This window comes from Engraulis encrasicolus, chromosome 23 (assembly GCF_034702125.1).
Source record: "Engraulis encrasicolus isolate BLACKSEA-1 chromosome 23, IST_EnEncr_1.0, whole genome shotgun sequence".
NCBI classification, from domain to species: Eukaryota; Metazoa; Chordata; class Actinopteri; order Clupeiformes; family Engraulidae; genus Engraulis; species Engraulis encrasicolus.
In genome coordinates, this window is record NC_085879.1 from 20410713 (window position 1) to 20418212 (window position 7500).

Here is a 7500-nt window from a genome sequence, read left to right on the forward strand (position 1 = left end):
TATTTTAAATAATGTATAAACACACTATCTGGTAATTGTCATATACTGAACTTGTACATGTAGAAAAACTTAACAAACGAGCTGCCAGAAATGTTGGGCCATGAAAGATTCGAATTTTGGGCCCCCCTAAGGGCCCCTGTTAGTGCTGTCAGTGATTGGGCCCTTAGAATCTGTAGCACCCTTAGAATCTGTAGCACACACCACCCCACCCCCCCCCCCCCCCCCCCACCCCCCCCCCCCCCCCCCCCCCCCCCCCCCCCCCCCCCCCCGCCACGGCTGCCAGACATCTTCAATCATCATCAAAAATCATTTCTGCCCCAGAGAGCATACACCAGTTCCCCTTTTGCTGTACTTCTTTTCTGTTTCCTTTCCTAGGGAATATACTCAATATATTCAATAAGTCACTATATCGTACAATACATTTTTACAAGCATGATAACTTTTTTGCCACAATAAGTTATTGTATGCTTCTGTGTTTTCCTCGTCACTCTTTCTTAGACTGAATATCGATAGGCACATTTCACTCAGCGCAATGATGATTAGACGTAGTTGTACTTTTAATTTTCAGTCTGTCTACCTTGTATATCTCTCTTTCTACCCCTCTATCTATTACTCCCTGCTTTAACACTTTCAAAATTAGAAAGGGTGTATTCGCATTTTCATCCCATTTTCATTGTATTTTTTTTAAATGACCGAGAAGACAATATTATCGTTTATCGCAATCATTTCTTATGCCAATTTATCGTCCAGCAAAATTTGTCATCGTGACAGGCCTAGGTGTGACTCTCTCTACGAATGTACTCTTTTTCCCAGAATGTGCATGAGTGTGGTGGTTTTCTCTAGGAATACTCTTTTTCTAAGAATGTATATGAGTGTGTGATGGTGTTCTTTTTATATTATCACTGTGTGGCCCGTACACAGACTGTAGTTCGTATGACTATGCTGCCTTGTGTGTGCGTATATTAAATTAGCACTGGTTAATTACTCCTCCCCCACCAACCTGGTGGGTCGGGAGTCAAACCAGCAACCTTTGGGCTGTTTACCCATAACTGCCCACGGTAGTAGTAGAGGTAGAATTTTGGACAGTGTGTATAGAGTGGAGATTGACCAAGGGGTTTCCCCATAGCCAGCTGATGACCAACTGACCTGGTGATACCATCCGGTTCATGTACTGAATGTGCAGGGAACGAGTTTTGGGACGCTTGGAAACTTTGGGGCTGTGTGTGTGTGTGTGTGTGTGTGTGTGTGTGTGTGTGTGGAATATAGATTTCCTGAGGCGTTTCCCTGCAGCAAAGTAATAGGCCTACAATTTCACCGGCTCAAGTTGGGATTCATTATCTGTGCAGGGCAGCAGTGGGTCGATGCAAAAGAATTTGGGCATGGCTGATGAAGACCCTGATGGGTCGAAACGTTTCACGTCTTAAATAAGTCTTTCAATCAGAGTTGCAGTGTGCGGACTCTCTCGACTCTCTCGACCACAGGACTTTGGGCACCTGCTCAGAGGCACAGATACAGTCATATGTTACAAGGCTCCACAGTCTCTGTATGAATGTGTACGAAGTATGTACACATTCCTGAAACAAATGTGTGTGTGTGTGTGTGTGTGTGTGTGTGTGTGTGTGTGTGTGTGTGTGTGTGTGTGTGTGTGTGTGTGTGTGTGTGTGTGTGTGTGTGTGTGTGTGTGTGTGTGTGTGTGTGTGTGTGTGTGTGTGTGTGTGTGTGTGTGTGTCCGTCTTGAGTGAGCTATGCAACAGTACTGAAGTGGTATAATGCATTCGAGCCATTCGATCCCCTCTCTCTCCTCTGAACACCTGGAGCCAGTGTGGGCAACAGCAAACAAACAACTTTGTAAACACTTGATTTATGGACAAAACCATGATCACGATTTATTCTGGCAATATTGAAATCATGATTATCTAACATTTATTGGTAGATTTACATGCAATTATTCACAATCTCTCTCTCTCAAAAAAACAGTATACATGACCTTACTTACATCATTAAATAAATGCATCTTTTGGCATCATAATGATCTTCTCTGGGCAGGCGAAATGAGGTTTAGAAGTGTGTGTGTGTGTGTGTGTGTGTGTGTGTGTGTGTGTGTGTGTGTGTGTGTGTGTGTGTGTGTGTGTGTCTGTGTGTGTGTGTGTGTGTGTGTGTGTGTGTGTCTGTGTGTGTGTCTGTGTGTGTGTGTCTGTGTGTGTGTGTGTGTGTGTGTGTGTGTGTGTGTGTGTGTGTGTGTGTGTGTGTGTGTGTGTGTGTGTGTGTGTGTGAGCTATGTATAGTCCTTGGGTTGAACTGTAATATCAGGTGAGTGGCTGGTTGATTATCTTTTTGCCTGAAGTCAGAGATGAGGGGGGTCACTAGTGTTGTATGTATGGAGACTAGCCAAGAGCAGGGTAATGGACGGAGGAGAGGAGAGTCGAGTATGTATGGTATGGAAGAGATTACAGTGGACTACCGTACAGACTTATAAGCTTTTTAAAGATATTTTAGGTGCTTTTTGTGCCTTTATTTCAGACAATACAGTGAAGAAAGACACAAAATGAATAGAGAGAGAGATAGGAAGGATGAGGAAATTACCTCAGTCCGGAATCAAAGCCTGGTGTGGTACCAAACATCATGAATCGTGACGCTTTTTAGACGCTGCACAAGATCAAAAATGGATTTCAAAAAGTAGATTTCAGGAACATCATTAAATGAATGCATTGGCTTCTTAATGATCTTTGCAGGACGATGGAAGGAGGAGGCCAGGGAGGAAGGGTCACTGTGTGGGTCTGGCTGGTTCATTATCTTTTACCTGGAGGCAGGGACAAAGGGGAAGGTCATTGGTGTGTTATGGACACCAGTAAGGAAAGGGGGGCTAATGAAGGAGAGAGCAGAGTAGGCCTGAGTAGAATGCAGGAGGGAGGAGGGGAGTATGTACTTGTCTCATACACAGGTGGATTAATGACTTTTTATTAATAGGTTCGATGACGTTTTAGTAGTACACGTCAGGGGGGTACAACCACAGCTAATGCCACTATTGTATGGCTTAAATTAGTTTTGTATGTTTGTTTTGTTTTTAGTGGATTATCTAAAAAGCATAATTTGCAGCACATTAATTACCATTGACCCAGTAGCAGACGGCAGGTGATATTAATGGAAATTAATGCGCAGGCACGAATATACTTTCAAGATGATCAATTTAATCCATACAGTACAATAGATGTATTAGCTGTGGTTGCACGCCCCGACGTCCTCCACTACAATAATGCCAATGACCAGGTGCGTGTAATAATTTAACTGGACGGCAACAACTTAAATGTGCAGTAGTTTGTTTGTTAATACTTTTGTGGGCTTTGAGTGTTTATGAAGACAGGATGGTGAAGATAAAAGGAAAGGAGTGGTAGACAGAGATGGGGGTGGGGTTGGGACAAGACAGATTCGAACCTGGGTCCCTATGGAAAACTGCCTGTATGCCATGAGTGCCTCAGTACTAGGGCTGCACGATTATGGAAAAAAATATAATCACGATTATTTTGGTCAAAATCGTAATCACGATTATTAATCACAATTATTGATTTTTTGCAGATTTTTGGGGAAATTAAGTTATAACAAGATGAAATATAACCAAGAATGAATTGTATACGGGATGAGCAAAATAAAATGAATTGTAATAATTATGTAAAGGCAATAGCATGAAACTTAGGTGGACAGATTTCTGGCCAGAAACACCAGCCTGTCAGTATGGTCTGGCTTCAAGGACGCTCTCAAAGGTAGGTCACTATTGCCACGATTAAATCATGATTGAAATCACGACTTCGATTTCACGATTTTATCATGATTTTCGATTATTTCCGATTAATTATGCAGCCCTACTCAGTGCCTTCGGCAAAATGCATAGTAGTTAACTGATGGTTAACTCTTTGCTTAACAACATCCGTACCATAAACCTAGGTTGTGTGCGAGTGCGAACCCTCCAAAAAGCAAACCGATTTCCGACCGACATGATGAACCAATAGACTGGCAAACCAGACTGGTGGCCTATCCTAGAGACCATGCACGCGACTAAAATACATTTTAAAAAAATAGATTTGCGGAACATCATTAAACAAATGCATTGGCTTCTTAATTATCTTTTCTGGACAGGACGAGGAGGAGGAGGATGAGGCCAAGAACCAGGAAGGGTCACTGTATGGATGCTAGCCAAAAGCACGGGACCAGAAGGAGAGCGGGGTACGCAAGATCACTGACACGGCAGTTCCTGTGTGTGTGTGTGTGTGTGTGTGTGTGTGTGTGTGTGTGTGTGTGTGTGTGTGTGTGTGTGTGTGTGTGTGTGTGTGTGTGTGTGTGTGTGTGTGTGTGTGTGTGTGGACCCCACTTCATTCACTTTCATTGTGAAAGAAAAGGGCATCATTAAGTGAATGCATTGCCATCATGATTATCTTTCGCTGGGCAGGAGGAGGAGGCCTAAATTTAGGGCCCCCCAACAGGCCTTGAGGCCGACACAAAGGGGGGTCACTGATCTGGGATGGACACCAGCCAAGGGACCACATAAGAGAGACGGGGGGTAGGAGAGACCACTGACACTGCAATGTGTGTGTGTGTGTGTGCGCGCGCGCGTTGGTGTGCGTGTGTGTGTGTTTGTGTGTGTGTGTGTGTGTGTGTGTGTGTGTGCGCGCGCGCGTTGGTGTGCGTGTGTGTGTGTTTGTGGTGTACCAAATGGTTGTGGGAGTGTGGGGATCACAGAAGCAGCAGTGCGTGCGTGCGTGCGTGCGTGCGTGCGTGCCACCAAAGACTGGGATGGATGACCACAGACGTGACAGTTTCTGGGATCTGGCGCAACATCAGTGCTGGGAGGACAGGAGGCTAATGTCCATGTTGCCCCGTTCAGAGGCAGAGGGGCAATCACCATTGCTCGGGCAATTAGTTGAGTGGTGGGGGGAGATGGCTTCTTCTTGCCTGACGAGTCAAAAGAAGATGAATAGACTTTCACTAAAATAACTAAGCCCACACACACCATGCATACACACGCATGCACACACACATGCATACAATCATGTGCGCGCACACACACACCTCACTGCTTGGAAAGTGGCCAAAACCTTGCTACGTTTGACCATGACTTACTGTCTAAGGGTCAATGACATTTTAGAAAGTACCAGTCTTGGTGGCGCAACCACAGCTAATGCCACTAATGTATGGATTGTTTTATTTCATTCTTAGTGAATTATCTCAGACGCATTTCCATGGAAGTAAATTAATTGACTACTTAATTTATGGGTATTGCGGTGGTAGTAACCTACCACCTGACTTCTGAGCGGAAAAAACATTATTCACCCCCAAGCTGTGAGATCATCGTCATGAAACTCAGCTACTTCACTACTCCATTGCAGAAAGAAACTTGCATGCGCATAGTCTAGTCTTCTATTCTCTGAGACGTCACTTTAGATAAGAGTGTCTTCAAAATGAAGTGAAAGCCGTGAAAGTGACAGCCCACCTGGGAAACTCCCATCTATGTCCCATTGTGACACAGCACTCCACAGCACACAAGTACATACTACACACAATGAAATTGCATTTATGCCTCACCCATGCAAGGGGGCAGCCCTCAATGTGCCCCAAGGGAGCAGTGCAGCAGGGTGGTACCATGCTCAGGGTACCTAAGCCCCGGAGAAGGATGGGGGAGACACCGGTTAATTACTCGCCCCCACCAATCTGGCAGGTAGCGAGTCGAACTAGAAACTTTTGGGCTACAAGTCTGACGCCCTAACTGCTTATCCATGACTGCCAACAAATGTAATTCCTGTAAAGATTTCAGGTCAGTTAAGTTTTAAGACACTAAACGTTTTTTTTGGAGCTTTGGAGTTGAAGTTTCAAGTTATCATGCTCAAAAAAAATAATCAGTTGCTTGGGGCATCCTTCCTTCCTTTAGATAATGTAATGTCGTGAAATTTACTCGGGTTCTGAATTATAACAAAAAGCCGGACTATCTCAAATGGAGAAATCTATCAGTGCGCACATAGCAGCCTGCCTCGAGATTCCATCCGAGGACAACATTTTGACATATATCATCATTTGAATGTGCTCGTGCTCTCTACAATGAGGAAGTGGAAGAGATGACAGCTCTAAACCATAGCTTGTCTACCAGAGTGTGCACAGCTCCTTTGGATAATGCAATGTCATGAAACATACCGGTAGTCATAAAACGCACTTCAGATTCTCCATGGAAAAGAGGACAAGCCTACAGTCTCTGCACAGTACATAACCACTGAATGTGCTGAGATTATCCAATAAGAAGAAAGAAAGAAAGAAATAGAGAAATAGAGAAAAAGCAAGAAAGAAAGAAAGAAAGAAAGAAAGAAAGAAAGAAAGAAAGAAAGAAAGAAAGAAAGAAAAAAAACAAGAAAGAAATCAAGAAAGAAATCAAGAAATCAAGAAAGAAATCAAGAAAGAAGTTGCTTACAACTACTTGAATACCGTAATATCATGCAACATGGAATGTACTCAGAATTTGTTCATGAAAAAGAAGACGAGCCAGAGAGTCTCTCTCTGGAGCAGAACCTGCACTCCACATATGCACAACAGCCTGCAGCTTGTTCAGCCAACGCACCACTTTTCACCACCTTTTGATAGATGCGGGCAATGGCAGGCAGGTGCCGTCCGTGCTATCCGCCCAAGCTATTCCTCTGTATAATGATAAGCTCAACACATGCACTAAAGCTGTCGGGAATGAACAAGAAGAGCAGAGCGGTGATGTCCTGCATGGAAGCAAAGAGAAAGGAAGGAAGGAAGGAAGGAGAGAAGGAAGGAAGGAAGGAAGGAAGGAAGGAAGGAAGGAAGGAAGGAAGGAATGAGAGAAGGAAGGAAGGAAGGAAGGAAGGAAGGAAAGGATGAATGAATGTATTATCAGGTCTTTATTATCAACCAAGGAGCTATTTCTCTATGAAATGATTAGTCCAACACATGCACTAAAGATGTCGGGAATTAACAAGATGAACAGCTATAGCGACATGCAGCAAAGAAGGAAGGAAAGAAGAAAGAAATTAGAGAGGAATGGGCAGAAGGAGGAAAGGAAGGAGAGAGGGAAGGAAGGAATGGATGAATGCATCATCAGATCTGTATCATCAATATATCTCTATAATGATTAGCTCAACCCATGCACTAAAGCTGTCGGGAATGAACAAGATGAAGGGAGTTATAGTAACATTCAGCACGGAAGGAGGGAAAGAAAGAAGGACGGAGAGAGAGGGATGAAAGTGAAGCTATGGAAGAATGTATCAAGTGCTGTATTGTAAACCCAGGTAATTTCAAATATTTGAAATTGCTTGGGTGTATAAGACTTCATACAGCACCTGACAGTACATTCTTCCAGTCCTTCACTTATACACATTCCATTCCAACTCTTATACATTTGATGATTAGCTCTACACTTTAGCTGTCGGAATGAACAAGATGAAGGAGAGTTTATAGGGACATAAGGAAGGAAGAAATGAAGGAAGGACGGAGCGACTGATG

The 7500-nt window shown here is 43.7% G+C and overlaps 1 protein-coding gene across 2 annotated transcripts in view; it reads right to left on the reverse strand.

The window, feature by feature from the left end:
* Window positions 1-7500, reverse strand: part of mrpl11 (mitochondrial ribosomal protein L11) — a 126588-nt gene that overhangs the window by 92737 nt on the left and 26351 nt on the right. The gene's annotated exons all lie outside the window — the stretch shown is intronic.